This window comes from Triturus cristatus, chromosome 11 (genome assembly GCF_964204655.1).
Source record: "Triturus cristatus chromosome 11, aTriCri1.1, whole genome shotgun sequence".
Classification (NCBI taxonomy): Eukaryota; Metazoa; Chordata; class Amphibia; order Caudata; family Salamandridae; genus Triturus; species Triturus cristatus.
In genome coordinates this window covers 1139560911-1139588093 of record NC_140594.1, presented here as the reverse complement: position 1 = coordinate 1139588093, position 27183 = coordinate 1139560911, and the positions used below count along the sequence as shown (strand labels likewise).

Here is a 27183-nt window from a genome sequence, read left to right as displayed (position 1 = left end):
GTATCTTTACTTTCAAAGTATGGGGTTGATCCTTTGGCGATCACTCTCTTGTATTTCAGCAGAGACAGATAGTTGAGAAGTCTTTTCTCACATAGCTAGCACAAGCCTGCGCTTTTCCTTGCTGGTAGCGTGGAAATGACAGATTGGTTCTCAGAAGAAAAAACAAGAAATATTATAGCAGAGGATGGTTTCGATCCATTGACCTCTGGGTTATGGGCCCAGCACGCTTCCGCTGCGCCACTCTGCTCCCTTGTAAAAGTGTTCTCTTTATGCAGAGGAGGAGCTTTCAGCGAAGTGGCGAGGGATTGGTGGGTCTCGCTCCTCATTTGCCTAAGCATGCTGCAATGTATGCTGGGTGCAGAAAATCTTCATCTTCTCGTCTCACAGTCAGTCATAACTGAAAGTGCAGACCCTCTTGGGAACTAGCAGTTTCAGGCCTTTACCAAGATAGCAGCTCTCTAACCCTCTCCTCTCTCTTTGATCCTAGCGCTAGCATGCTCAGGATTTGATTTTAACTGGGAGCCAGAGATCTACCCGGTGAGGGCTTGCCCGGTGTGAGGCTTTTGAGTGTTTGGGAGCGTTCGGGACGTGAGAGGACGCTGGACAGGAAATGTTGCCATCTTGAAATATCCAACCTTCCTGCTGTCGTGAGAGGCTCTTTCCATGGACATCTGCCTCTTGGAGTCCTCTCAACTTGCTCTCTGATATAACATTTTGTGAGCTGCAGTTACATCCGATGGCTACAAGGTGGCGCTGCATTCAGGTGAGAGAACAAGTGTGCACAAAATCGTTGGGGACTTTTGCCAGATTCATCGGTGGATCTTGCCTACTTTTATTCACATGCTAGATATTGCCTAGAAATGCTTTTTAATATAGAGATGCTAGAGTTAGAATATCTGGTCGGGGTTCAGCCCTTTCATTGTCTACCGCCCGCAACATATTTATTACCAGCACATGTGAGTGGTGACTCTGCTTTTTGGAAAATAGCATCTAATAGGACAATGAATGTAGCAGATGGGGCGATCGAGATGCCTGCCTAAGTATTTCATTTTTTTTTTAATTTAACGTCTGCTTAATCTGTTCATGATATTTCCGTTTTGTGACATGTTGCATTAAAACAAATCCTGCTTGGAGAACATATAAAAATTTGCACTGCATTGGCCGGGAATCGAACCCGGGTCAACTGCTTGGGCAGCAGCTATGCTCACCACTATACCACCAACGCCCTATGATGTGGTTGCTCTCGGTTCTAAAGATTACAACCCCGAGTTCAATGACTATCTTGCACCAGTTTCAATGGTGCATTTGGTTTAGATACCAACATGAAAAGCAGTAGAAAGTTTTTTGTAGAGGGTAAGAAACTGGGGATTGAAACCAAGGCCAAATCTGTGCAGAAGAGAAGAAATGGAAAGCAGTAGTACAAATAGTGGAAATGAACATATTTAGGCAGCATTGGAAGCAAAGCAGCGAAGAGAAAGAGAGTGCCTTCCATGAAATGCCCAGGAGAATGATAAGAGCAGAACGAAAAGGCAAGAATGACATTCAAAGCATGCCCAGAAAAACGTGTGACGGTCCCACCAGTCATTTATGCTTATAATTGGGTATCTTTACTTTCAAAGTATGGGGTTGATCCTTTGGCGATCACTCTCTTGTATTTCAGCAGAGACAGATAGTTGAGAAGTCTTTTCTCACATAGCTAGCACAAGCCTGCGCTTTTCCTTGCTGGTAGCGTGGAAATGACAGATTGGTTCTCAGAAGAAAAAACAAGAAATATTATAGCAGAGGATGCTTTCGATCCATCGACCTCTGGGTTATGGGCCCAGCACGCTTCCGCTGCGCCACTCTGCTCCCTTGTAAAAGTGTTCTCTTTATGCAGAGGAGGAGCTTTCAGCGAAGTGGCGAGGGATTGGTGGGTCTCGCTCCTCATTTGCCTAAGCATGCTGCAATGTATGCTGGGTGCAGAAAATCTTCATCTTCTCGTCTCACAGTCAGTCATAACTGAAAGTGCAGACCCTCTTGGGAACTAGCAGTTTCAGGCCTTTACCAAGATAGCAGCTCTCTAACCCTCTCCTCTCTCTTTGATCCTAGCGCTAGCATGCTCAGGATTTGATTTTAACTGGGAGCCAGAGATCTACCCGGTGAGGGCTTGCCCGGTGTGAGGCTTTTGAGCGTTTGGGAGCGTTCGGGACGTGAGGACATTGGACAGGAAATGTTGCCATCTTGAAATATCCAACCTTCCTGCTGTCGTGAGAGGCTCTTTCCATGGACATCTGCCTCTTGGAGTCCTCTCAACTTGCTCTCTGATATAACATTTTGTGAGCTGCAGTTACATCCGATGGCTACAAGGTGGCGCTGCATTCAGGTGAGAGAACAAGTGTGCACAAAATCGTTGGGGACTTTTGCCAGATTCATCGGTGGATCTTGCCTACTTTTATTCACATGCTAGATATTGCCTAGGAATGCTTTTTAATATAGAGATGCTAGAGTTAGAATGTCTGGTCGGGGTTCAGCCCTTTCATTGTCTACCGCCCGCAACATATTTATTACCAGCACATGTGAGTGGTGACTCTGCTTTTTGGAAAATAGCATCTAATAGGACAATGAATTTAGCAGATGGGGCGATCGAGATGCCTGCCTAAGTATTTCATTTTTTTTTTATTTTAACGTCTGATTAATCTGTTCATGATATTTCCGTTTTGTGACATGTTGCATTAAAACAAATCCTGCTTGGAGAACATATAAAAATTTACACTGCATTGGCCGGGAATCGAACCCGGGTCAACTGCTTGGGCAGCAGCTATGCTCACCACTATACCACCAACGCCCTATGATGTGGTTGCTCTCGGTTCTAAAGATTACAACCCCGAGTTCAATGACTATCTTGCACCAGTTTCAATGGTGCATTTGGTTTAGATACCAACATGAAAAGCAGTAGAAAGTTTCTTGTAGAGGGTAAGAAACTGGGGATTGAAACCAAGGCCAAATCTGTGCAGAAGAGAAGAAATGGAAAGCAGTAGTACAAATAGTGGAAATTAACATATTTAGGCAGCATTGGAAGCAAAGCAGCGAAGAGAAAGAGAGTACCTTCCATGAAATGCCCAGGAGAATGATAAGAGCAGAACGAAAAGGCAAGAATGACATTCAAAGCATGCCCAGAAAAACGTGTGACGGTCCCACCAGTCATTTATGCTTATAATTGGGTATCTTTACTTTCAAAGTATGGGGTTGATCCTTTGGCGATCACTCTCTTGTATTTCAGCAGAGACAGATAGTTGAGAAGTCTTTTCTCACATAGCTAGCACAAGCCTGCGCTTTTCCTTGCTGGTAGCGTGGAAATGACAGATTGGTTCTCAGAAGAAAAAACAAGAAATATTATAGCAGAGGATGGTTTCGATCCATCGACCTCTGGGTTATGGGCCCAGCACGCTTCCGCTGCGCCACTCTGCTCCCTTGTAAAAGTGTTCTCTTTATGCAGAGGAGGAGCTTTCAGCGAAGTGGCGAGGGATTGGTGGGTCTCGCTCCTCATTTGCCTAAGCATGCTGCAATGTATGCTGGGTGCAGAAAATCTTCATCTTCTCGTCTCACAGTCAGTCATAACTGAAAGTGCAGACCCTCTTGGGAACTAGCAGTTTCAGGCCTTTACCAAGATAGCAGCTCTCTAACCCTCTCCTCTCTCTTTGATCCTAGCGCTAGCATGCTCAGGATTTGATTTTAACTGGGAGCCAGAGATCTACCCGGTGAGGGCTTGCCCGGTGTGAGGCTTTTGAGCGTTTGGGAGCGTTCGGGACGTGAGAGGACGCTGGACAGGAAATGTTGCCATCTTGAAATATCCAACCTTCCTGCTGTCGTGAGAGGCTCTTTCCATGGACATCTGCCTCTTGGAGTCCTCTCAACTTGCTCTCTGATATAACATTTTGTGAGCTGCAGTTACATCCGATGGCTACAAGGTGGCGCTGCATTCAGGTGAGAGAACAAGTGTGCACAAAATCGTTGGGGACTTTTGCCAGATTCATCGGTGGATCTTGCCTACTTTTATTCACATGCTAGATATTGCCTAGAAATGCTTTTTAATATAGAGATGCTAGAGTTAGAATGTCTGGTCGGGGTTCAGCCCTTTCATTGTCTACCGCCCGCAACATATTTATTACCAGCACATGTGAGTGGTGACTCTGCTTTTTGGAAAATAGCATCTAATAGGACAATGAATTTAGCAGATGGGGCGATCGAGATGCCTGCCTAAGTATTTCATTTTTTTTTTAATCTAACGTCTGATTAATCTGTTTATGATATTTCCGTTTTGTGACATGTTGCATTTAAACAAATCCTGCTTGGAGAACATATAAAAATTTGCACTGCATTGGCCGGGAATTGAACCCGGGTCAACTGCTTGGGAAGCAGCAATGCTCACCACTATACCACCAACACCCAATGATGTGGTTTCTCTCGGTTCTAAAGATTACAACCCCGAGTTCAATGACTATCTTGCACCAGTTTCAATGGTGCATTTGGTTTAGATATCAACATGAAAAGCAGTAGAAAGTTTCTTGTAGAGGGTAAGGAACTGGGGATTGAAACCAAGGCCAAATCTGTGCAGAAGAGAAGAAATGGAAAGCAGTAGTACAAATAGTGGAAATTAACATATTTAGGCAGCATTGGAAGCAAAGCAGCGAAGAGAAAGAGAGTGCCTTCCATGAAATGCCCAGGAGAATGATAAGAGCAGAACGAAAAGGCAAGAATAACATTCAAAGCATGCCCAGAAAAACGTGTGACGGTCCCACCAGTCATTTATGCTTATAATTGGGTATCTTTACTTTCAAAGTATGGGGTTGATCCTTTGGCGATCACTCTCTTGTATTTCAGCAGAGACAGATAGTTGAGAAGTCTTTTCTCACATAGCTAGCACAAGCCTGCGCTTTTCCTTGCTGGTAGCGTGGAAATGACAGATTGGTTCTCAGAAGAAAAAACAAGAAATATTATAGCAGAGGATGGTTTCGATCCATTGACCTCTGGGTTATGGGCCCAGCACGCTTCCGCTGCGCCACTCTGCTCCCTTGTAAAAGTGTTCTCTTTATGCAAAGGAGGAGCTTTCAGCGAAGTGGCGAGGGATTGGTGGGTCTCGCTCCTCATTTGCCTAAGCATGCTGCAATGTATGCTGGGTGCAGAAAATCTTCATCTTCTCGTCTCACAGTCAGTCATAACTGAAAGTGCAGACCCTCTTGGGAACTAGCAGTTTCAGGCCTTTACCAAGATAGCAGCTCTCTAACCCTCTCCTCTATCTTTGATCCTAGCGCTAGCATGCTCAGGATTTGATTTTAACTGGGAGCCAGAGATCTACCCGGTGAGGGGAGGCTTTTGAGCGTTTGGGAGCGTTCGGGACGTGAGAGGACGCTGGACAGGAAATGTTGCCATCTTGAAATATCCAACCTTCCTGCTGTCGTGAGAGGCTCTTTCCATGGACATCTGCCTCTTGGAGTCCTCTCAACTTGCTCTCTGATATAACATTTTGTGAGCTGCAGTTACATCCGATGGCTACAAGGTGGCGCTGCATTCAGGTGAGAGAACAAGTGTGCACAAAATCGTTGGGGACTTTTGCCAGATTCATCGGTGGATCTTGCCTACTTTTATTCACATGCTAGATATTGCCTAGAAATGCTTTTTAATATAGAGATGCTAGAGTTAGAATGTCTGGTCGGGGTTCAGCCCTTTCATTGTCTACCGCCCGCAACATATTTATTACCAGCACATGTGAGTGGTGACTCTGCTTTTTGGAAAATAGCATCTAATAGGACAATGAATTTAGCAGATGGGGCGATCGAGATGCCTGCCTAAGTATTTCATTTTTTTTTTAATCTAACGTCTGATTAATCTGTTCATGATATTTCCGTTTTGTGACATGTTGCATTAAAACAAATCCTGCTTGGAGAACATATAAAAATTTGCACTGCATTGGCCGGGAATTGAACCCGGGTCAACTGCTTGGGAAGCAGCAATGCTCACCACTATACCACCAACACCCAATGATGTGGTTGCTCTCGGTTCTAAAGATTACAACCCCGAGTTCAATGACTATCTTGCACCAGTTTCAATGGTGCATTTGGTTTAGATACCAACATGAAAAGCAGTAGAAAGTTTCTTGTAGAGGGTAAGGAACTGGGGATTGAAACCAAGGCCAAATCTGTGCAGAAGAGAAGAAATGGAAAGCAGTAGTACAAATAGTGGAAATGAACATATTTAGGCAGCATTGGAAGCAAAGCAGCGAAGAGAAAGAGAGTGCCTTCCATGAAATGCCCAGGAGAATGATAAGAGCAGAACGAAAAGGCAAGAATAACATTCAAAGCATGCCCAGAAAAACGTGTGACGGTCCCACCAGTCATTTATGCTTATAATTGGGTATCTTTACTTTCAAAGTATGGGGTTGATCCTTTGGCGATCACTCTCTTGTATTTCAGCAGAGACAGATAGTTGAGAAGTCTTTTCTCACATAGCTAGCACAAGCCTGCGCTTTTCCTTGCTGGTAGCGTGGAAATGACAGATTGGTTCTCAGAAGAAAAAACAAGAAATATTATAGCAGAGGATGGTTTCGATCCATTGACCTCTGGGTTATGGGCCCAGCACGCTTCCGCTGCGCCACTCTGCTCCCTTGTAAAAGTGTTCTCTTTATGCAGAGGAGGAGCTTTCAGCGAAGTGGCGAGGGATTGGTGGGTCTCGCTCCTCATTTGCCTAAGCATGCTGCAATGTATGCTGGGTGCAGAAAATCTTCATCTTCTCGTCTCACAGTCAGTCATAACTGAAAGTGCAGACCCTCTTGGGAACTAGCAGTTTCAGGCCTTTACCAAGATAGCAGCTCTCTAACCCTCTCCTCTCTCTTTGATCCTAGCGCTAGCATGCTCAGGATTTGATTTTAACTGGGAGCCAGAGATCTACCCGGTGAGGGCTTGCCCGGTGTGAGGCTTTTGAGCGTTTGGGAGCGTTCGGGACGTGAGAGGACGCTGGACAGGAAATGTTGCCATCTTGAAATATCCAACCTTCCTGCTGTCGTGAGAGGCTCTTTCCATGGACATCTGCCTCTTGGAGTCCTCTCAACTTGCTCTCTGATATAACATTTTGTGAGCTGCAGTTACATCCGATGGCTACAAGGTGGCGCTGCATTCAGGTGAGAGAACAAGTGTGCACAAAATCGTTGGGGACTTTTGCCAGATTCATCGGTGGATCTTGCCTACTTTTATTCACATGCTAGATATTGCCTAGAAATGCTTTTTAATATAGAGATGCTAGAGTTAGAATGTCTGGTCGGGGTTCAGCCCTTTCATTGTCTACCGCCCGCAACATATTTATTACCAGCACATGTGAGTGGTGACTCTGCTTTTTGGAAAATAGCATCTAATAGGACAATGAATGTAGCAGATGGGGCGATCGAGATGCCTGCCTAAGTATTTCATTTTTTTTTTAATCTAACGTCTGATTAATCTGTTCATGATATTTCCGTTTTGTGACATGTTGCATTAAAACAAATCCTGCTTGGAGAACATATAAAAATTTGCACTGCATTGGCCGGGAATCGAACCCGGGTCAACTGCTTGGGAAGCAGCTATGCTCACCACTATACCACCAACGCCCTATCATGTGGTTGCTCTCGGTTCCAAAGATTACAACCCCGAGTTCAATGACTATCTTGCACCAGTTTCAATGGTGCATTTGGTTTAGATACCAACATGAAAAGCAGTAGAAAGTTTCTTGTAGAGGGTAAGGAACTGGGGATTGGAACCAAGGCCAAATCTGTGCAGAAGAGAAGAAATGGAAAGCAGTAGTACAAATAGTGGAAATGAACATATTTAGGCAGCATTGGAAGCAAAGCAGCGAAGAGAAAGAGAGTGCCTTCCATGAAATGCCCAGGAGAATGATAAGAGCAGAACGAAAAGGCAAGAATGACATTCAAAGCAGGCCCAGAAAAACGTGTGACGGTCCCACCAGTCATTTATGCTTATAATTGGGTATCTTTACTTTCAAAGTATGGGGTTGATCCTTTGGCGATCACTCGCTTGTATTTCAGCAGATACAGATAGTTGAGAAGTCTTTTCTCACATAGCTAGCACAAGCCTGCGCTTTTCCTTGCTGGTAGCGTGGAAATGACAGATTGGTTCTCAGAAGAAAAAACAAGAAATATTATAGCAGAGGATGCTTTCGATCCATCGACCTCTGGGTTATGGGCCCAGCACGCTTCCGCTGCGCCACTCTGCTCCCTTGTAAAAATGTTCTCTTTATGCAGAGGAGGAGCTTTCAGTGAAGTGGCGAGGGATTGGTGCGTCTCGCTCCTCATTTGCCTAAGCATGCTGCAATGTATGCTGGGTGCAGAAAATCTTCATCTTCTCGTCTCACAGTCAGTCATAACTGAAAGTGCAGACCCTCTTGGGAACTAGCAGTTTCAGGCCTTTACCAAGATAGCAGCTCTCTAACCCTCTCCTCTCTCTTTGATCCTAGCGCTAGCATGCTCAGGATTTGATTTTAACTGGGAGCCAGAGATCTACCCGGTGAGGGCTTGCCCGGTGTGAGGCTTTTGAGCGTTTGGGAGCGTTCGGGACGTGAGAGGACGCTGGACAGGAAATGTTGCCATCTTGAAATATCCAACCTTCCTGCTGTCGTGAGAGGCTCTTTCCATGGACATCTGCCTCTTGGAGTCCTCTCAACTTGCTCTCTGATATAACATTTTGTGAGCTGCAGTTACATCCGATGGCTACAAGGTGGCGCTGCATTCAGGTGAGAGAACAAGTGTGCACAAAATCGTTGGGGACTTTTGCCAGATTCATCGGTGGATCTTGCCTACTTTTATTCACATGCTAGATATTGCCTAGAAATGCTTTTTAATATAGAGATGCTAGAGTTAGAATGTCTGGTCGGGGTTCAGCCCTTTCATTGTCTACCGCCCGCAACATATTTATTACCAGCACATGTGAGTGGTGACTCTGCTTTTTGGAAAATAGCATCTAATAGGACAATGAATTTAGCAGATGGGGCGATCGAGATGCCTGCCTAAGTATTTCATTTTTTTTTTAATCTAACGTCTGATTAATCTGTTCATGATATTTCCGTTTTGTGACATGTTGCATTTAAACAAATCCTGCTTGGAGAACATATAAAAATTTGCACTGCATTGGCCGGGAATTGAACCCGGGTCAACTGCTTGGGAAGCAGCAATGCTCACCACTATACCACCAACACCCAATGATGTGGTTGCTCTCGGTTCTAAAGATTACAACCCCGAGTTCAATGACTATCTTGCACCAGTTTCAATGGAGCATTTGGTTTAGATACCAACATGAAAAGCAGTAGAAAGTTTCTTGTAGAGGGTAAGGAACTGGGGATTGAAACCAAGGCCAAATCTGTGCAGAAGAGAAGAAATGGAAAGCAGTAGTACAAATAGTGGAAATGAACATATTTAGGCAGCATTGGAAGCAAAGCAGCGAAGAGAAAGAGAGTGCCTTCCATGAAATGCCCAGGAGAATGATAAGAGCAGAACGAAAAGGCAAGAATAACATTCAAAGCATGCCCAGAAAAACGTGTGACGGTCCCACCAGTCATTTATGCTTATAATTGGGTATCTTTACTTTCAAAGTATGGGGTTGATCCTTTGGCGATCACTCTCTTGTATTTCAGCAGAGACAGATAGTTGAGAAGTCTTTTCTCACATAGCTAGCACAAGCCTGCGCTTTTCCTTGCTGGTAGCGTGGAAATGACAGATTGGTTCTCAGAAGAAAAAACAAGAAATATTATAGCAGAGGATGGTTTCGATCCATTGACCTCTGGGTTATGGGCCCAGCACGCTTCCGCTGCGCCACTCTGCTCCCTTGTAAAAGTGTTCTCTTTATGCAGAGGAGGAGCTTTCAGCGAAGTGGCGAGGGATTGGTGGGTCTCGCTCCTCATTTGCCTAAGCATGCTGCAATGTATGCTGGGTGCAGAAAATCTTCATCTTCTCGTCTCACAGTCAGTCATAACTGAAAGTGCAGACCCTCTTGGGAACTAGCAGTTTCAGGCCTTTACCAAGATAGCAGCTCTCTAACCCTCTCCTCTCTCTTTGATCCTAGCGCTAGCATGCTCAGGATTTGATTTTAACTGGGAGCCAGAGATCTACCCGGTGAGGGCTTGCCCGGTGTGAGGCTTTTGAGCGTTTGGGAGCGTTCGGGACGTGAGAGGACGCTGGACAGGAAATGTTGCCATCTTGAAATATCCAACCTTCCTGCTGTCGTGAGAGGCTCTTTCCATGGACATCTGCCTCTTGGAGTCCTCTCAACTTGCTCTCTGATATAACATTTTGTGAGCTGCAGTTACATCCGATGGCTACAAGGTGGCGCTGCATTCAGGTGAGAGAACAAGTGTGCACAAAATCGTTGGGGACTTTTGCCAGATTCATCGGTGGATCTTGCCTACTTTTATTCACATGCTAGATATTGCCTAGAAATGCTTTTTAATATAGAGATGCTAGAGTTAGAATGTCTGGTCGGGGTTCAGCCCTTTCATTGTCTACCGCCCGCAACATATTTATTACCAGCACATGTGAGTGGTGACTCTGCTTTTTGGAAAATAGCATCTAATAGGACAATGAATGTAGCAGATGGGGCGATCGAGATGCCTGCCTAAGTATTTCATTTTTTTTTTAATCTAACGTCTGATTAATCTGTTCATGATATTTCCGTTTTGTGACATGTTGCATTAAAACAAATCCTGCTTGGAGAACATATAAAAATTTGCACTGCATTGGCCGGGAGTCGAACCCGGGTCAACTGCTTGGGAAGCAGCTATGCTCACCACTATACCACCAACGCCCTATCATGTGGTTGCTCTCGGTTCCAAAGATTACAACCCCGAGTTCAATGACTATCTTGCACCAGTTTCAATGGTGCATTTGGTTTAGATACCAACATGAAAAGCAGTAGAAAGTTTCTTGTAGAGGGTAAGGAACTGGGGATTGGAACCAAGGCCAAATCTGTGCAGAAGAGAAGAAATGGAAAGCAGTAGTACAAATAGTGGAAATGAACATATTTAGGCAGCATTGGAAGCAAAGCAGCGAAGAGAAAGAGAGTGCCTTCCATGAAATGCCCAGGAGAATGATAAGAGCAGAACGAAAAGGCAAGAATGACATTCAAAGCAGGCCCAGAAAAACGTGTGACGGTCCCACCAGTCATTTATGCTTATAATTGGGTATCTTTACTTTCAAAGTATGGGGTTGATCCTTTGGCGATCACTCGCTTGTATTTCAGCAGATACAGATAGTTGAGAAGTCTTTTCTCACATAGCTAGCACAAGCCTGCGCTTTTCCTTGCTGGTAGCGTGGAAATGACAGATTGGTTCTCAGAAGAAAAAACAAGAAATATTATAGCAGAGGATGCTTTCGATCCATCGACCTCTGGGTTATGGGCCCAGCACGCTTCCGCTGCGCCACTCTGCTCCCTTGTAAAAATGTTCTCTTTATGCAGAGGAGGAGCTTTCAGTGAAGTGGCGAGGGATTGGTGCGTCTCGCTCCTCATTTGCCTAAGCATGCTGCAATGTATGCTGGGTGCAGAAAATCTTCATCTTCTCGTCTCACAGTCAGTCATAACTGAAAGTGCAGACCCTCTTGGGAACTAGCAGTTTCAGGCCTTTACCAAGATAGCAGCTCTCTAACCCTCTCCTCTCTCTTTGATCCTAGCGCTAGCATGCTCAGGATTTGATTTTAACTGGGAGCCAGAGATCTACCCGGTGAGGGCTTGCCCGGTGTGAGGCTTTTGAGCGTTTGGGAGCGTTCGGGACGTGAGGACGTTGGACAGGAAATGTTGCCATCTTGAAATATCCAACCTTCCTGCTGTCGTGAGAGGCTCTTTCCATGGACATCTGCCTCTTGGAGTCCTCTCAACTTGCTCTCTGATATAACATTTTGTGAGCTGCAGTTACATCCGATGGCTACAAGGTGGCGCTGCATTCAGGTGAGAGAACAAGTGTGCACAAAATCGTTGGGGACTTTTGCCAGATTCATCGGTGGATCTTGCCTACTTTTATTCACATGCTAGATATTGCCTAGAAATGCTTTTTAATATAGAGATGCTAGAGTTAGAATGTCTGGTCGGGGTTCAGCCCTTTCATTGTCTACCGCCCGCAACATATTTATTACCAGCACATGTGAGTGGTGACTCTGCTTTTTGGAAAATAGCATCTAATAGGACAATGAATTTAGCAGATGGGGCGATCGAGATGCCTGCCTAAGTATTTCATTTTTTTTTTAATTTAACGTCTGATTAATCTGTTCATGATATTTCCGTTTTGTGACATGTTGCATTAAAACAAATCCTGCTTGGAGAACATATAAAAATTTGCACTGCATTGGCCGGGAATCGAACCCGGGTCAACTGCTTGGGAAGCAGTTATGCTCACCACTATACCACCAACGCCCTATGATGTGGTTGCTCTCGGTTCTAAAGATTACAACCCCGCGTTCAATGACTATCTTGCACCAGTTTCAATGGTGCATTTGGTTTAGATACCAACATGAAAAGCAGTAGAAAGTTTCTTGTAGAGGGTAAGGAACTGGGGATTGAAACCAAGGCCAAATCTGTGCAGAAGAGAAGAAATGGAAAGCAGTAGTACAAATAGTGGAAATGAACATATTTAGGCAGCATTGGAAGCAAAGCAGCGAAGAGAAAGAGAGTGCCTTCCATGAAATGCCCAGGAGAATGATAAGAGCAGAACGAAAAGGCAAGAATGACATTCAAAGCATGCCCAGAAAAACGTGTGACGGTCCCACGAGTCATTTATGCTTATAATTGGGTATCTTTACTTTCAAAGTATGGGGTTGATCCTTTGACGATCACTCTCTTGTATTTCAGCAGAGACAGATAGTTGAGAAGTCTTTTCTCACATAGCTAGCACAAGCCTGCGCTTTTCCTTGCTGGTAGCGTGGAAATGACAGATTGGTTCTCAGAAGAAAAAACAAGAAATATTATAGCAGAGGATGGTTTCGATCCATCGACCTCTGGGTTATGGGCCCAGCACGCTTCCGCTGCGCCACTCTGCTCCCTTGTAAAAGTGTTCTCTTTATGCAGAGGAGGAGCTTTCAGCGAAGTGGCGAGGGATTGGTGGGTCTCGCTCCTCATTTGCCTAAGCATGCTGCAATGTATGCTGGGTGCAGAAAATCTTCATCTTCTCGTCTCACAGTCAGTCATAACTGAAAGTGCAGACCCTCTTGGGAACTAGCAGTTTCAGGCCTTTACCAAGATAGCAGCTCTCTAACCCTCTCCTCTCTCTTTGATCCTAGCGCTAGCATGCTCAGGATTTGATTTTAACTGGGAGCCAGAGATCTACCCGGTGAGGGCTTGCCCGGTGTGAGGCTTTTGAGCGTTCGGGACGTGAGGACGTTGGACAGGAAATGTTGCCATCTTGAAATATCCAACCTTCCTGCTGTCGTGAGAGGCTCTTTCCATGGACATCTGCCTCTTGGAGTCCTCTCAACTTGCTCTCTGATATAACATTTTGTGAGCTGCAGTTACATCCGATGGCTACAAGGTGGCGCTGCATTCAGGTGAGAGAACAAGTGTGCACAAAATCGTTGGGGACTTTTGCCAGATTCATCGGTGGATCTTGCCTACTTTTATTCACATGCTAGATATTGCCTAGAAATGCTTTTTAATATAGAGATGCTAGAGTTAGAATGTCTGGTCGGGGTTCAGCCCTTTCATTGTCTACCGCCCGCAACATATTTATTACCAGCACATGTGAGTGGTGACTCTGCTTTTTGGAAAATAGCATCTAATAGGACAATGAATGTAGCAGATGGGGCGATCGAGATGCCTGCCTAAGTATTTCATTTTTTTTTTAATTTAACGTCTGATTAATCTGTTCATGATATTTCCGTTTTGTGACATGTTGCATTAAAACAAATCCTGCTTGGAGAACATATAAAAATTTGCACTGCATTGGCTGGGAATCGAACCCGGGTCAACTGCTTGGGAAGCAGCTATGCTCACCACTATACCACCAACGCCCTATGATGTGGTTGCTCTCGGTTCTAAAGATTACAACCCCGAGTTCAATGACTATCTTGCACCAGTTTCAATGGTGCATTTGGTTTAGATACCAACATGAAAAGCAGTAGAAAGTTTCTTGTAGAGGGTAAGGAACTGGGGATTGAAACCAAGGCCAAATCTGTGCAGAAGAGAAGAAATGGAAAGCAGTAGTACAAATAGTGGAAATGAACATATTTAGGCAGCATTGGAAGCAAAGCAGCGAAGAGAAAGAGAGTGCCTTCCATGAAATGCCCAGGAGAATGATAAGAGCAGAACGAAAAGGCAAGAATGACATTCAAAGCATGCCCAGAAAAACGTGTGACGGTCCCACCAGTCATTTATGCTTATAATTGGGTATCTTTACTTTCAAAGTATGGGGTTGATCCTTTGACGATCACTCTCTTGTATTTCAGCAGAGACAGATAGTTGAGAAGTCTTTTCTCACATAGCTAGCACAAGCCTGCGCTTTTCCTTGCTGGTAGCGTGGAAATGACAGATTGGTTCTCTGAAGAAAAAACAAGAAATATTATAGCAGAGGATGCTTTCGATCCATCGACCTCTGGGTTATGGGCCCAGCACGCTTCCGCTGCGCCACTCTGCTCCCTTGTAAAAGTGTTCTCTTTATGCAGAGGAGGAGCTTTCAGCGAAGTGGCGAGGGATTGGTGGGTCTCGCTCCTCATTTGCCTAAGCATGCTGCAATGTATGCTGGGTGCAGAAAATCTTCATCTTCTCGTCTCACAGTCAGTCATAACTGAAAGTGCAGACCCTCTTGGGAACTAGCAGTTTCAGGCCTTTACCAAGATAGCAGCTCTCTAACCCTCTCCTCTCTCTTTGATCCTAGCGCTAGCATGCTCAGGATTTGATTTTAACTGGGAGCCAGAGATCTACCCGGTGAGGGCTTGCCCGGTGTGAGGCTTTTGAGCGTTTGGGAGCGTTCGGGATGTGAGGACATTGGACAGGAAATGTTGCCATCTTGAAATATCCAACCTTCCTGCTGTCGTGAGAGGCTCTTTCCATGGACATCTGCCTCTTGGAGTCCTCTCAACTTGCTCTCTGATGTAACATTTTGTGAGCTGCAGTTACATCCGATGGCTACAAGGTGGCGCTGCATTCAGGTGAGAGAACAAGTGTGCACAAAATCGTTGGGGACTTTTGCCAGATTCATCGGTGGATCTTGCCTACTTTTATTCACATGCTAGATATTGCCTAGAAATGCTTTTTAATATAGAGATGCTAGAGTTAGAATGTCTGGTCGGGGTTCAGCCCTTTCATTGTCTACCGCCCGCAACATATTTATTACCAGCACATGTGAGTGGTGACTCTGCTTTTTGGAAAATAGCATCTAATAGGACAATGAATTTAGCAGATGGGGCGATCGAGATGCCTGCCTAAGTATTTCATTTTTTTTTTAATTTAACGTCTGATTAATCTGTTCATGATATTTCCGTTTTGTGACATGTTGCATTAAAACAAATCCTGCTTGGAGAACATATAAAAATTTGCACTGCATTGGCCGGGAATCGAACCCGGGTCAACTGCTTGGGAAGCAGTTATGCTCACCACTATACCACCAACGCCCTATGATGTGGTTGCTCTCGGTTCTAAAGATTACAACCCCGAGTTCAATGACTATCTTGCACCAGTTTCAATGGTGCATTTGGTTTAGATACCAACATGAAAAGCAGTAGAAAGTTTCTTGTAGAGGGTAAGGAACTGGGGATTGAAACCAAGGCCAAATCTGTGCAGAAGAGAAGAAATGGAAAGCAGTAGTACAAATAGTGGAAATGAACATATTTAGGCAGCATTGGAAGCAAAGCAGCGAAGAGAAAGAGAGTGCCTTCCATGAAATGCCCAGGAGAATGATAAGAGCAGAACGAAAAGGCAAGAATGACATTCAAAGCATGCCCAGAAAAACGTGTGACGGTCCCACGAGTCATTTATGCTTATAATTGGGTATCTTTACTTTCAAAGTATGGGGTTGATCCTTTGACGATCACTCTCTTGTATTTCAGCAGAGACAGATAGTTGAGAAGTCTTTTCTCACATAGCTAGCACAAGCCTGCGCTTTTCCTTGCTGGTAGCGTGGAAATGACAGATTGGTTCTCAGAAGAAAAAACAAGAAATATTATAGCAGAGGATGGTTTCGATCCATCGACCTCTGGGTTATGGGCCCAGCACGCTTCCGCTGCGCCACTTGGCTCCCTTGTAAAAGTGTTCTCTTTATGCAGAGGAGGAGCTTTCAGCGAAGTGGCGAGGGATTGGTGGGTCTCGCTCCTCATTTGCCTAAGCATGCTGCAATGTATGCTGGGTGCAGAAAATCTTCATCTTCTCGTCTCACAGTCAGTCATAACTGAAAGTGCAGACCCTCTTGGGAACTAGCAGTTTCAGGCCTTTACCAAGATAGCAGCTCTCTAACCCTCTCCTCTCTCTTTGATCCTAGCGCTAGCATGCTCAGGATTTGATTTTAACTGGGAGCCAGAGATCTACCCGGTGAGGGCTTGCCCGGTGTGAGGCTTTTGAGCGTTCGGGACGTGAGGACGTTGGACAGGAAATGTTGCCATCTTGAAATATCCAACCTTCCTGCTGTCGTGAGAGGCTCTTTCCATGGACATCTGCCTCTTGGAGTCCTCTCAACTTGCTCTCTGATATAACATTTTGTGAGCTGCAGTTACATCCGATGGCTACAAGGTGGCGCTGCATTCAGGTGAGAGAACAAGTGTGCACAAAATCGTTGGGGACTTTTGCCAGATTCATCGGTGGATCTTGCCTACTTTTATTCACATGCTAGATATTGCCTAGAAATGCTTTTTAATATAGAGATGCTAGAGTTAGAATGTCTGGTCGGGGTTCAGCCCTTTCATTGTCTACCGCCCGCAACATATTTATTACCAGCACATGTGAGTGGTGACTCTGCTTTTTGGAAAATAGCATCTAATAGGACAATGAATGTAGCAGATGGGGCGATCGAGATGCCTGCCTAAGTATTTCATTTTTTTTTTAATTTAACGTCTGATTAATCTGTTCATGATATTTCCGTTTTGTGACATGTTGCATTAAAACAAATCCTGCTTGGAGAACATATAAAAATTTGCACTGCATTGGCCGGGAATCGAACCCAGGTCAACTGCTTGGGAAGCAGCTATGCTCACCACTATACCACCAACGCCCTATGATGTGGTTGCTCTCGGTTCTAAAGATTACAACCCCGAGTTCAATGACTATCTTGCACCAGTTTCAATGGTGCATTTGGTTTAGATACCAACATGAAAAGCAGTAGAAAGTTTCTTGTAGAGGGTAAGGAACTGGGGATTGAAACCAAGGCCAAATCTGTGCAGAAGAGAAGAAATGGAAAGCAGTAGTACAAATAGTGGAAATGAACATATTTAGGCAGCATTGGAAGCAAAGCAGCGAAGAGAAAGAGAGTGCCTTCCATGAAATGCCCAGGAGAATGATAAGAGCAGAACGAAAAGGCAAGAATGACATTCAAAGCATGCCCAGAAAAACGTGTGACGGTCCCATCAGTCATTTATGCTTATAATTGGGTATCTTTACTTTCAAAGTATGGGGTTGATCCTTTGACGATCACTCTCTTGTATTTCAGCAGAGACAGATAGTTGAGAAGTCTTTTCTCACATAGCTAGCACAAGCCTGCGCTTTTCCTTGCTGGTAGCGTGGAAATGACAGATTGGTTCTCTGAAGAAAAAACAAGAAATATTATAGCAGAGGATGCTTTCGATCCATCGACCTCTGGGTTATGGGCCCAGCACGCTTCCGCTGCGCCACTCTGCTCCCTTGTAAAAGTGTTCTCTTTATGCAGAGGAGGAGCTTTCAGCGAAGTGGCGAGGGATTGGTGGGTCTCGCTCCTCATTTGCCTAAGCATGCTGCAATGTATGCTGGGTGCAGAAAATCTTCATCTTCTCGTCTCACAGTCAGTCATAACTGAAAGTGCAGACCCTCTTGGGAACTAGCAGTTTCAGGCCTTTACCAAGATAGCAGCTCTCTAACCCTCTCCTCTCTCTTTGATCCTAGCGCTAGCATGCTCAGGATTTGATTTTGACTGGGAGCCAGAGATCTACCCGGTGAGGGGAGGCTTTTGAGCGTTTGGGAGCGTTCGGGATGTGAGGACATTGGACAGGAAATGTTGCCATCTTGAAATATCCAACCTTCCTGCTGTCGTGAGAGGCTCTTTCCATGGACATCTGCCTCTTGGAGTCCTCTCAACTTGCTCTCTGATGTAACATTTTGTGAGCTGCAGTTACATCCGATGGCTACAAGGTGGCGCTGCATTCAGGTGAGAGAACAAGTGTGCACAAAATCGTTGGGGACTTTTGCCAGATTCATCGGTGGATCTTGCCTACTTTTATTCACATGCTAGATATTGCCTAGAAATGCTTTTTAATATAGAGATGCTAGAGTTAGAATGTCTGGTCGGGGTTCAGCCCTTTCATTGTCTACCGCCCGCAACATATTTATTACCAGCACATGTGAGTGGTGACTCTGCTTTTTGGAAAATAGCATCTAATAGGACAATGAATTTAGCAGATGGGGCGATCGAGATGCCTGCCTAAGTATTTCATTTTTTTTTTTAATTTAACGTCTGATTAATCTGTTCATGATATTTCTGTTTTGTGACATGTTGCATTAAAACAAATCCTGCTTGGAGAACATATAAAAATTTACACTGCATTGGCCGGGAATCGAACCCGGGTCAACTGCTTGGGCAGTAGCTATGCTCACCACTATACCACCAACGCCCTATGATGTGTTTGCTCTGGGTTCTAAAGATTACAACCCCGAGTTCAATGACTATCTTGCACCAGTTTCAATGGTGCATTTGGTTTAGATACCAACATGAAAAGCAGTAGAAACTTTCTTGTAGAGGGTAAGAAACTGGGGATTGAAACCAAGGCCAAATCTGTGCAGAAGAGAAGAAATGGAAAGCAGTAGTACAAATAGTGGAAATTAACATATTTAGGCAGCATTGGAAGCAAAGCAGCGAAGAGAAAGAGAGTGCCTTCCATGAAATGCCCAGGAGAATGATAAGAGCAGAACGAAAAGGCAAGAATGACATTCAAAGCATGCCCAGAAAAACGTGTGACGGTCCCACCAGTCATTTATGCTTATAATTGGGTATCTTTACTTTCAAAGTATGGGGTTGATCCTTTGGCGATCACTCTCTTGTATTTCAGCAGAGACAGATAGTTGAGAAGTCTTTTCTCACATAGCTAGCACAAGCCTGCGCTTTTCCTTGCTGGTAGCGTGGAAATGACAGATTGGTTCTCAGAAGAAAAAACAAGAAATATTATAGCAGAGGATGCTTTCGATCCATCGACCTCTGGGTTATGGGCCCAGCACGCTTCCGCTGCGCCACTCTGCTCCCTTGTAAAAGTGTTCTCTTTATGCAGAGGAGGAGCTTTCAGCGAAGTGGCGAGGGATTGGTGGGTCTCGCTCCTCATTTGCCTAAGCATGCTGCAATGTATGCTGGGTGCAGAAAATCTTCATCTTCTCGTCTCACAGTCAGTCATAACTGAAAGTGCAGACCCTCTTGGGAACTAGCAGTTTCAGGCCTTTACCAAGATAGCAGCTCTCTAACCCTCTCCTCTCTCTTTGATCCTAGCGCTAGCATGCTCAGGATTTGATTTTAACTGGGAGCCAGAGATCTACCCGGTGAGGGCTTGACCGGTGTGAGGCTTTTGAGCGTTTGGGAGCGTTCGGGACGTGAGGACATTGGACAGGAAATGTTGCCATCTTGAAATATCCAACCTTCCTGCTGTCGTGAGAGGCTCTTTCCATGGACATCTGCCTCTTGGAGTCCTCTCAACTTGCTCTCTGATATAACATTTTGTGAGCTGCAGTTACATCCGATGGCTACAAGGTGGCGCTGCATTCAGGTGAGAGAACAAGTGTGCACAAAATCGTTGGGGACTTTTGCCAGATTCATCGGTGGATCTTGCCTACTTTTATTCACATGCTAGATATTGCCTAGAAATGCTTTTTAATATAGAGATGCTAGAGTTAGAATGTCTGGTCGGGGTTCAGCCCTTTCATTGTCTACCGCCCGCAACATATTTATTACCAGCACATGTGAGTGGTGACTCTGCTTTTTGGAAAATAGCATCTAATAGGACAATGAATGTAGCAGATGGGGCGATCGAGATGCCTGCCTAAGTATTTCATTTTTTTTTTAATTTAACGTCTGATTAATCTGTTCATGATATTTCCGTTTTGTAACATGTTGCATTAAAACAAATCCTGCTTGGAGAACATATAAAAATTTGCACTGCATTGGCCGGGAATCGAAAACGGGTCAACTGCTTGGGAAGCAGCTATGCTCACCACTATACCACCAACGCCCTATGATGTGGTTGCTCTCGGTTCTAAAGATTACAACCCCGAGTTCAATGACTATCTTGCACCAGTTTCAATGGTGCATTTGGTTTAGATACCAACATGAAAAGCAGTAGAAAGTTTCTTGTAGAGGGTAAGGAACTGGGGATTGAAACCAAGGCCAAATCTGTGCAGAAGAGAAGAAATGGAAAGCAGTAGTACAAATAGTGGAAATGAACATATTTAGGCAGCATTGGAAGCAAAGCAGCGAAGAGAAAGAGAGTGCCTTCCATGAAATGCCCAGGAGAATGATAAGAGCAGAACGAAAAGGCAAGAATGACATTCAAAGCATGCCCAGAAAAACGTGTGACGGTCCCACCAGTCATTTATGCTTATAATTGGGTATCTTTACTTTCAAAGTATGGGGTTGATCCTTTGACGATCACTCTCTTGTATTTCAGCAGAGACAGATAGTTGAGAAGTCTTTTCTCACATAGCTAGCACAAGCCTGCGCTTTTCCTTGCTGGTAGCGTGGAAATGACAGATTGGTTCTCAGAAGAAAAAACAAGAAATATTATAGCAGAGGATGCTTTCGATCCATCGACCTCTGGGTTATGGGCCCAGCACGCTTCCGCTGCGCCACTCTGCTCCCTTGTAAAAGTGTTCTCTTTATGCAGAGGAGGAGCTTTCAGCGAAGTGGCGAGGGATTGGTGGGTCTCGCTCCTCATTTGCCTAAGCATGCTGCAATGTATGCTGGGTGCAGAAAATCTTCATCTTCTCGTCTCACAGTCAGTCATAACTGAAAGTGCAGACCCTCTTGGGAACTAGCAGTTTCAGGCCTTTACCAAGATAGCAGCTCTCTAACCCTCTCCTCTCTCTTTGATCCTAGCGCTAGCATGCTCAGGATTTGATTTTAACTGGGAGCCAGAGATCTACCCGGTGAGGGCTTGCCCGGTGTGAGGCTTTTGAGCGTTTGGGAGCGTTCGAGACGTGAGGACATTGGACAGGAAATGTTGCCATCTTGAAATATCCAACCTTCCTGCTGTCGTGAGAGGCTCTTTCCATGGACATCTGCCTCTTGGAGTCCTCTCAACTTGCTCTCTGATATAACATTTTGTGAGCTGCAGTTACATCCGATGGCTACAAGGTGGCGCTGCATTCAGGTGAGAGAACAAGTGTGCACAAAATCGTTGGGGACTTTTGCCAGATTCATCGGTGGATCTTGCCTACTTTTATTCACATGCTAGATATTGCCTAGAAATGCTTTTTAATATAGAGATGCTAGAGTTAGAATGTCTGGTCGGGGTTCAGCCCTTTCATTGTCTACCGCCCGCAACATATTTATTACCAGCACATGTGAGTGGTGACTCTGCTTTTTGGAAAATAGCATCTAATAGGACAATGAATGTAGCAGATGGGGCGATCGAGATGCCTGCCTAAGTATTTCATTTTTTTTTTAATTTAACGTCTGATTAATCTGTTCATGATATTTCCGTTTTGTGACATGTTGCATTAAAACAAATCCTGCTTGGAGAACATATAAAAATTTGCACTGCATTGGCTGGGAATCGAACCCGGGTCAACTGCTTGGGAAGCAGCTATGCTCACCACTATACCACCAACGCCCTATGATGTGATTGCTCTCGGTTCTAAAGATTACAATCCCGAGTTCAATGACTATCTTGCACCAGTTTCAATGGTGCATTTGGTTTAGATACCAACATGAAAAGCAGTAGAAAGTTTCTTGTAGAGGGTAAGGAACTGGGGATTGAAACCAAGGCCAAATCTGTGCAGAAGAGAAGAAATGGAAAGCAGTAGTACAAATAGTGGAAATGAACATATTTAGGCAGCATTGGAAGCAAAGCAGCGAAGAGAAAGAGAGTGCCTTCCATGAAATGCCCAGGAGAATGATAAGAGCAGAACGAAAAGGCAAGAATGACATTCAAAGCATGCCCAGAAAAACGTGTGACGGTCCCACCAGTCATTTATGCTTATAATTGGGTATCTTTACTTTCAAAGTATGGGGTTGATCCTTTGGCGATCACTCTCTTGTATTTCAGCAGAGACAGATAGTTGAGAAGTCTTTTCTCACATAGCTAGCACAAGCCTGCGCTTTTCCTTGCTGGTAGCGTGGAAATGACAGATTGGTTCTCAGAAGAAAAAACAAGAAATATTATAGCAGAGGATGCTTTCGATCCATCGACCTCTGGGTTATGGGCCCAGCACGCTTCCGCTGCACCACTCTGCTCCCTTGTAAAAGTGTTCTCTTTATGCAGAGGAGGAGCTTTCAGCGAAGTGGCGAGGGATTGGTGGGTCTCGCTCCTCATTTGCCTAAGCATGCTGCAATGTATGCTGGGTGCAGAAAATCTTCATCTTCTCGTCTCACAGTCAGTCATAACTGAAAGTGCAGACCCTCTTGGGAACTAGCAGTTTCAGGCCTTTACCAAGATAGCAGCTCTCTAACCCTCTCCTCTCTCTTTGATCCTAGCGCTAGCATGCTCAGGATTTGATTTTAACTGGGAGCCAGAGATCTACCCGGTGAGGGCTTGACCGGTGTGAGGCTTTTGAGCGTTTGGGAGCGTTCGGGACGTGAGGACATTGGACAGGAAATGTTGCCATCTTGAAATATCCAACCTTCCTGCTGTCGTTAGAGGCTCTTTCCATGGACATGTGCCTCTTGGAGTCCTCTCAACTTGCTCTCTGATATAACATTTTGTGAGCTGCAGTTACATCCGATGGCTACAAGGTGGCGCTGCATTCAGGTGAGAGAACAAGTGTGCACAAAATCGTTGGGGACTTTTGCCAGATTCATCGGTGGATCTTGCCTACTTTTATTCACATGCTAGATATTGCCTAGAAATGCTTTTTAATATAGAGATGCTAGAGTTAGAATGTCTGGTCGGGGTTCAGCCCTTTCATTGTCTACCGCCCGCAACATATTTATTACCAGCACATGTGAGTGGTGACTCTGCTTTTTGGAAAATAGCATCTAATAGGACAATGAATGTAGCAGATGGGGCGATCGAGATGCCTGCCTAAGTATTTCATTTTTTTTTTAATTTAACGTCTGATTAATCTGTTCATGATATTTCCGTTTTGTGACATGTTGCATTAAAACAAATCCTGCTTGGAGAACATATAAAAATTTGCACTGCATTGGCCGGGAATCGAACCCGGGTCAACTGCTTGGGAAGCAGCTATGCTCACCACTATACCACCAACGCCCTATGATGTGGTTGCTCTCGGTTCTAAAGATTACAACCCCGAGTTCAATGACTATCTTGCACCAGTTTCAATGGTGCATTTGGTTTAGATACCAACATGAAAAGCAGTAGAAAGTTTCTTGTAGAGGGTAAGGAACTGGGGATTGAAACCAAGGCCAAATCTGTGCAGAAGAGAAGAAATGGAAAGCAGTAGTACAAATAGTGGAAATGAACATATTTAGGCAGCATTGGAAGCAAAGCAGCGAAGAGAAAGAGAGTGCCTTTCATGAAATGCCCAGGAGAATGATAAGAGCAGAACGAAAAGGCAAGAATGACATTCAAAGCATGCCCAGAAAAACGTGTGACGGTCCCACCAGTCATTTATGCTTATAATTGGGTATCTTTACTTTCAAAGTATGGGGTTGATCCTTTGACGATCACTCTCTTGTATTTCAGCAGAGACAGATAGTTGAGAAGTCTTTTCTCACATAGCTAGCACAAGCCTGCGCTTTTCCTTGCTGGTAGCGTGGAAATGACAGATTGGTTCTCAGAAGAAAAAACAAGAAATATTATAGCAGAGGATGCTTTCGATCCATCGACCTCTGGGTTATGGGCCCAGCACGCTTCCGCTGCGCCACTCTGCTCCCTTGTAAAAGTGTTCTCTTTATGCAGAGGAGGAGCTTTCAGCGAAGTGGCGAGGGATTGGTGGGTCTCGCTCCTCATTTGCCTAAGCATGCTGCAATGTATGCTGGGTGCAGAAAATCTTCATCTTCTCGTCTCACAGTCAGTCATAACTGAAAGTGCAGACCCTCTTGGGAACTAGCAGTTTCAGGCCTTTACCAAGATAGCAGCTCTCTAACCCTCTCCTCTCTCTTTGATCCTAGCGCTAGCATGCTCAGGATTTGATTTTAACTGGGAGCCAGAGATCTACCCGGTGAGGGCTTGCCCGGTGTGAGGCTTTTGAGCGTTTGGGAGCGTTCGAGACGTGAGGACATTGGACAGGAAATGTTGCCATCTTGAAATATCCAACCTTCCTGCTGTCGTGAGAGGCTCTTTCCATGGACATCTGCCTCTTGGAGTCCTCTCAACTTGCTCTCTGATATAACATTTTGTGAGCTGCAGTTACATCCGATGGCTACAAGGTGGCGCTGCATTCAGGTGAGAGAACAAGTGTGCACAAAATCGTTGGGGACTTTTGCCAGATTCATCGGTGGATCTTGCCTACTTTTATTCACATGCTAGATATTGCCTAGAAATGCTTTTTAATATAGAGATGCTAGAGTTAGAATGTCTGGTCGGGGTTCAGCCCTTTCATTGTCTACCGCCCGCAACATATTTATTACCAGCACATGTGAGTGGTGACTCTGCTTTTTGGAAAATAGCATCTAATAGGACAATGAATGTAGCAGATGGGGCGATCGAGATGCCTGCCTAAGTATTTCATTTTTTTTTTAATTTAACGTCTGCTTAATCTGTTCATGATATTTCCGTTTTGTGACATGTTGCATTAAAACAAATCCTGCTTGGAGAACATATAAAAATTTGCACTGCATTGGCCGGGAATCGAACCCGGGTCAACTGCTTGGGCAGCAGCTATGCTCACCACTATACCACCAACGCCCTATGATGTGGTTGCTCTCGGTTCTAAAGATTACAACCCCGAGTTCAATGACTATCTTGCACCAGTTTCAATGGTGCATTTGGTTTAGATACCAACATGAAAAGCAGTAGAAAGTTTCTTGTAGAGGGTAAGGAACTGGGGATTGAAACCAAGGCCAAATCTGTGCAGAAGAGAAGAAATGGAAAGCAGTAGTACAAATAGTGGAAATGAACATATTTAGGCAGCATTGGAAGCAAAGCAGCGAAGAGAAAGAGAGTGCCTTCCATGAAATGCCCAGGAGAATGATAAGAGCAGAACGAAAAGGCAAGAATGACATTCAAAGCATGCCCAGAAAAACGTGTGACGGTCCCACCAGTCATTTATGCTTATAATTGGGTATCTTTACTTTCAAAGTATGGGGTTGATCCTTTGGCGATCACTCTCTTGTATTTCAGCAGAGACAGATAGTTGAGAAGTCTTTTCTCTCATAGCTAGCACAAGCCTGCGCTTTTCCTTGCTGGTAGCGTGGAAATGACAGATTGGTTCTCAGAAGAAAAAACAAGAAATATTATAGCAGAGGATGCTTTCGATCCATCGACCTCTGGGTTATGGGCCCAGCACGCTTCCGCTGCGCCACTCTGCTCCCTTGTAAAAGTGTTCTCTTTATGCAGAGGAGGAGCTTTCAGCAAAGTGGCGAGGGATTGGTGGGTCTCGCTCCTCATTTGCCTAAGCATGCTGCAATGTATGCTGGGTGCAGAAAATCTTCATCTTCTCGTCTCACAGTCAGTCATAACTGAAAGTGCAGACCCTCTTGGGAACTAGCAGTTTCAGGCCTTTACCAAGATAGCAGCTCTCTAACCCTCTCCTCTCTCTTTGATCCTAGCGCTAGCATGCTCAGGATTTGATTTTAACTGGGAGCCAGAGATCTACCCGGTGAGGGCTTGCCCGGTGTGAGGCTTTTGAGCGTTTGGGAGCGTTCGGGACGTGAGGACATTGGACAGGAAATGTTGCCATCTTGAAATATCCAACCTTCCTGCTGTCGTGAGAGGCTCTTTCCATGGACATCTGCCTCTTGGAGTCCTCTCAACTTGCTCTCTGATATAACATTTTGTGAGCTGCAGTTACATCCGATGGCTACAAGGTGGCGCTGCATTCAGGTGAGAGAACAAGTGTGCACAAAATCGTTGGGGACTTTTGCAAGATTCATCGGTGGATCTTGCCTACTTTTATTCACATGCTAGATATTGCCTAGAAATGCTTTTTAATATAGAGATGCTAGAGTTAGAATGTCTGGTCGGGGTTCAGCCCTTTCATTGTCTACCGCCCGCAACATATTTATTACCAGCACATGTGAGTGGTGACTCTGCTTTTTGGAAAATAGCATCTAATAGGACAATGAATTTAGCAGATGGGGCGATCGAGATGCCTGCCTAAGTATTTCATTTTTTTTTTAATTTAACGTCTGATTAATCTGTTCATGATATTTCTGTTTTGTGACATGTTGCATTAAAACAAATCCTGCTTGGAGAACATATAAAAATTTACACTGCATTGGCCGGGAATCGAACCCGGGTCAACTGCTTGGGCAGCAGCTATGCTCACCACTATACCACCAACGCCCTATGATGTGGTTGCTCTCGGTTCTAAAGATTACAACCCCGAGTTCAATGACTATCTTGCACCAGTTTCAATGGTGCATTTGGTTTAGATACCAACATGAAAAGCAGTAGAAACTTTCTTGTAGAGGGTAAGAAACTGGGGATTGAAACCAAGGCCAAATCTGTGCAGAAGAGAAGAAATGGAAAGCAGTAGTACAAATAGTGGAAATTAACATATTTAGGCAGCATTGGAAGCAAAGCAGCGAAGAGAAAGAGAGTGCCTTCCATGAAATGCCCAGGAGAATGATAAGAGCAGAACGAAAAGGCAAGAATGACATTCAAAGCATGCCCAGAAAAACGTGTGACGGTCCCACCAGTCATTTATGCTTATAATTGGGTATCTTTACTTTCAAAGTATGGGGTTGATC

General features: G+C 44.7%; 6 non-coding genes across 6 annotated transcripts; all 6 read right to left on the bottom strand.

The window, feature by feature from the left end:
• Window positions 1–7543: 7543 nt before the first annotated feature.
• On the bottom strand, window positions 7544–7615 carry TRNAG-CCC (transfer RNA glycine (anticodon CCC)). The gene has a single exon. It is a non-coding gene; the product is annotated as a tRNA-Gly (tRNA).
• A 3130-nt stretch (window positions 7616–10745) lies between these two features.
• On the bottom strand, window positions 10746–10817 carry TRNAG-CCC (transfer RNA glycine (anticodon CCC)). The gene has a single exon. It is a non-coding gene; the product is annotated as a tRNA-Gly (tRNA).
• Window positions 10818–12344: 1527 nt separating this feature from the next.
• TRNAG-CCC (transfer RNA glycine (anticodon CCC)) lies at window positions 12345–12416 on the bottom strand. The gene has a single exon. It is a non-coding gene; the product is annotated as a tRNA-Gly (tRNA).
• Window positions 12417–15532: 3116 nt separating this feature from the next.
• Window positions 15533–15604, bottom strand: TRNAG-CCC (transfer RNA glycine (anticodon CCC)). Its single transcript has one exon. It is a non-coding gene; the product is annotated as a tRNA-Gly (tRNA).
• A 1517-nt stretch (window positions 15605–17121) lies between these two features.
• Window positions 17122–17193, bottom strand: TRNAG-CCC (transfer RNA glycine (anticodon CCC)). The gene has a single exon. It is a non-coding gene; the product is annotated as a tRNA-Gly (tRNA).
• Window positions 17194–23506: 6313 nt separating this feature from the next.
• Window positions 23507–23578, bottom strand: TRNAG-CCC (transfer RNA glycine (anticodon CCC)). The gene has a single exon. It is a non-coding gene; the product is annotated as a tRNA-Gly (tRNA).
• Between the last annotated feature and the right edge of the window lie 3605 nt (window positions 23579–27183).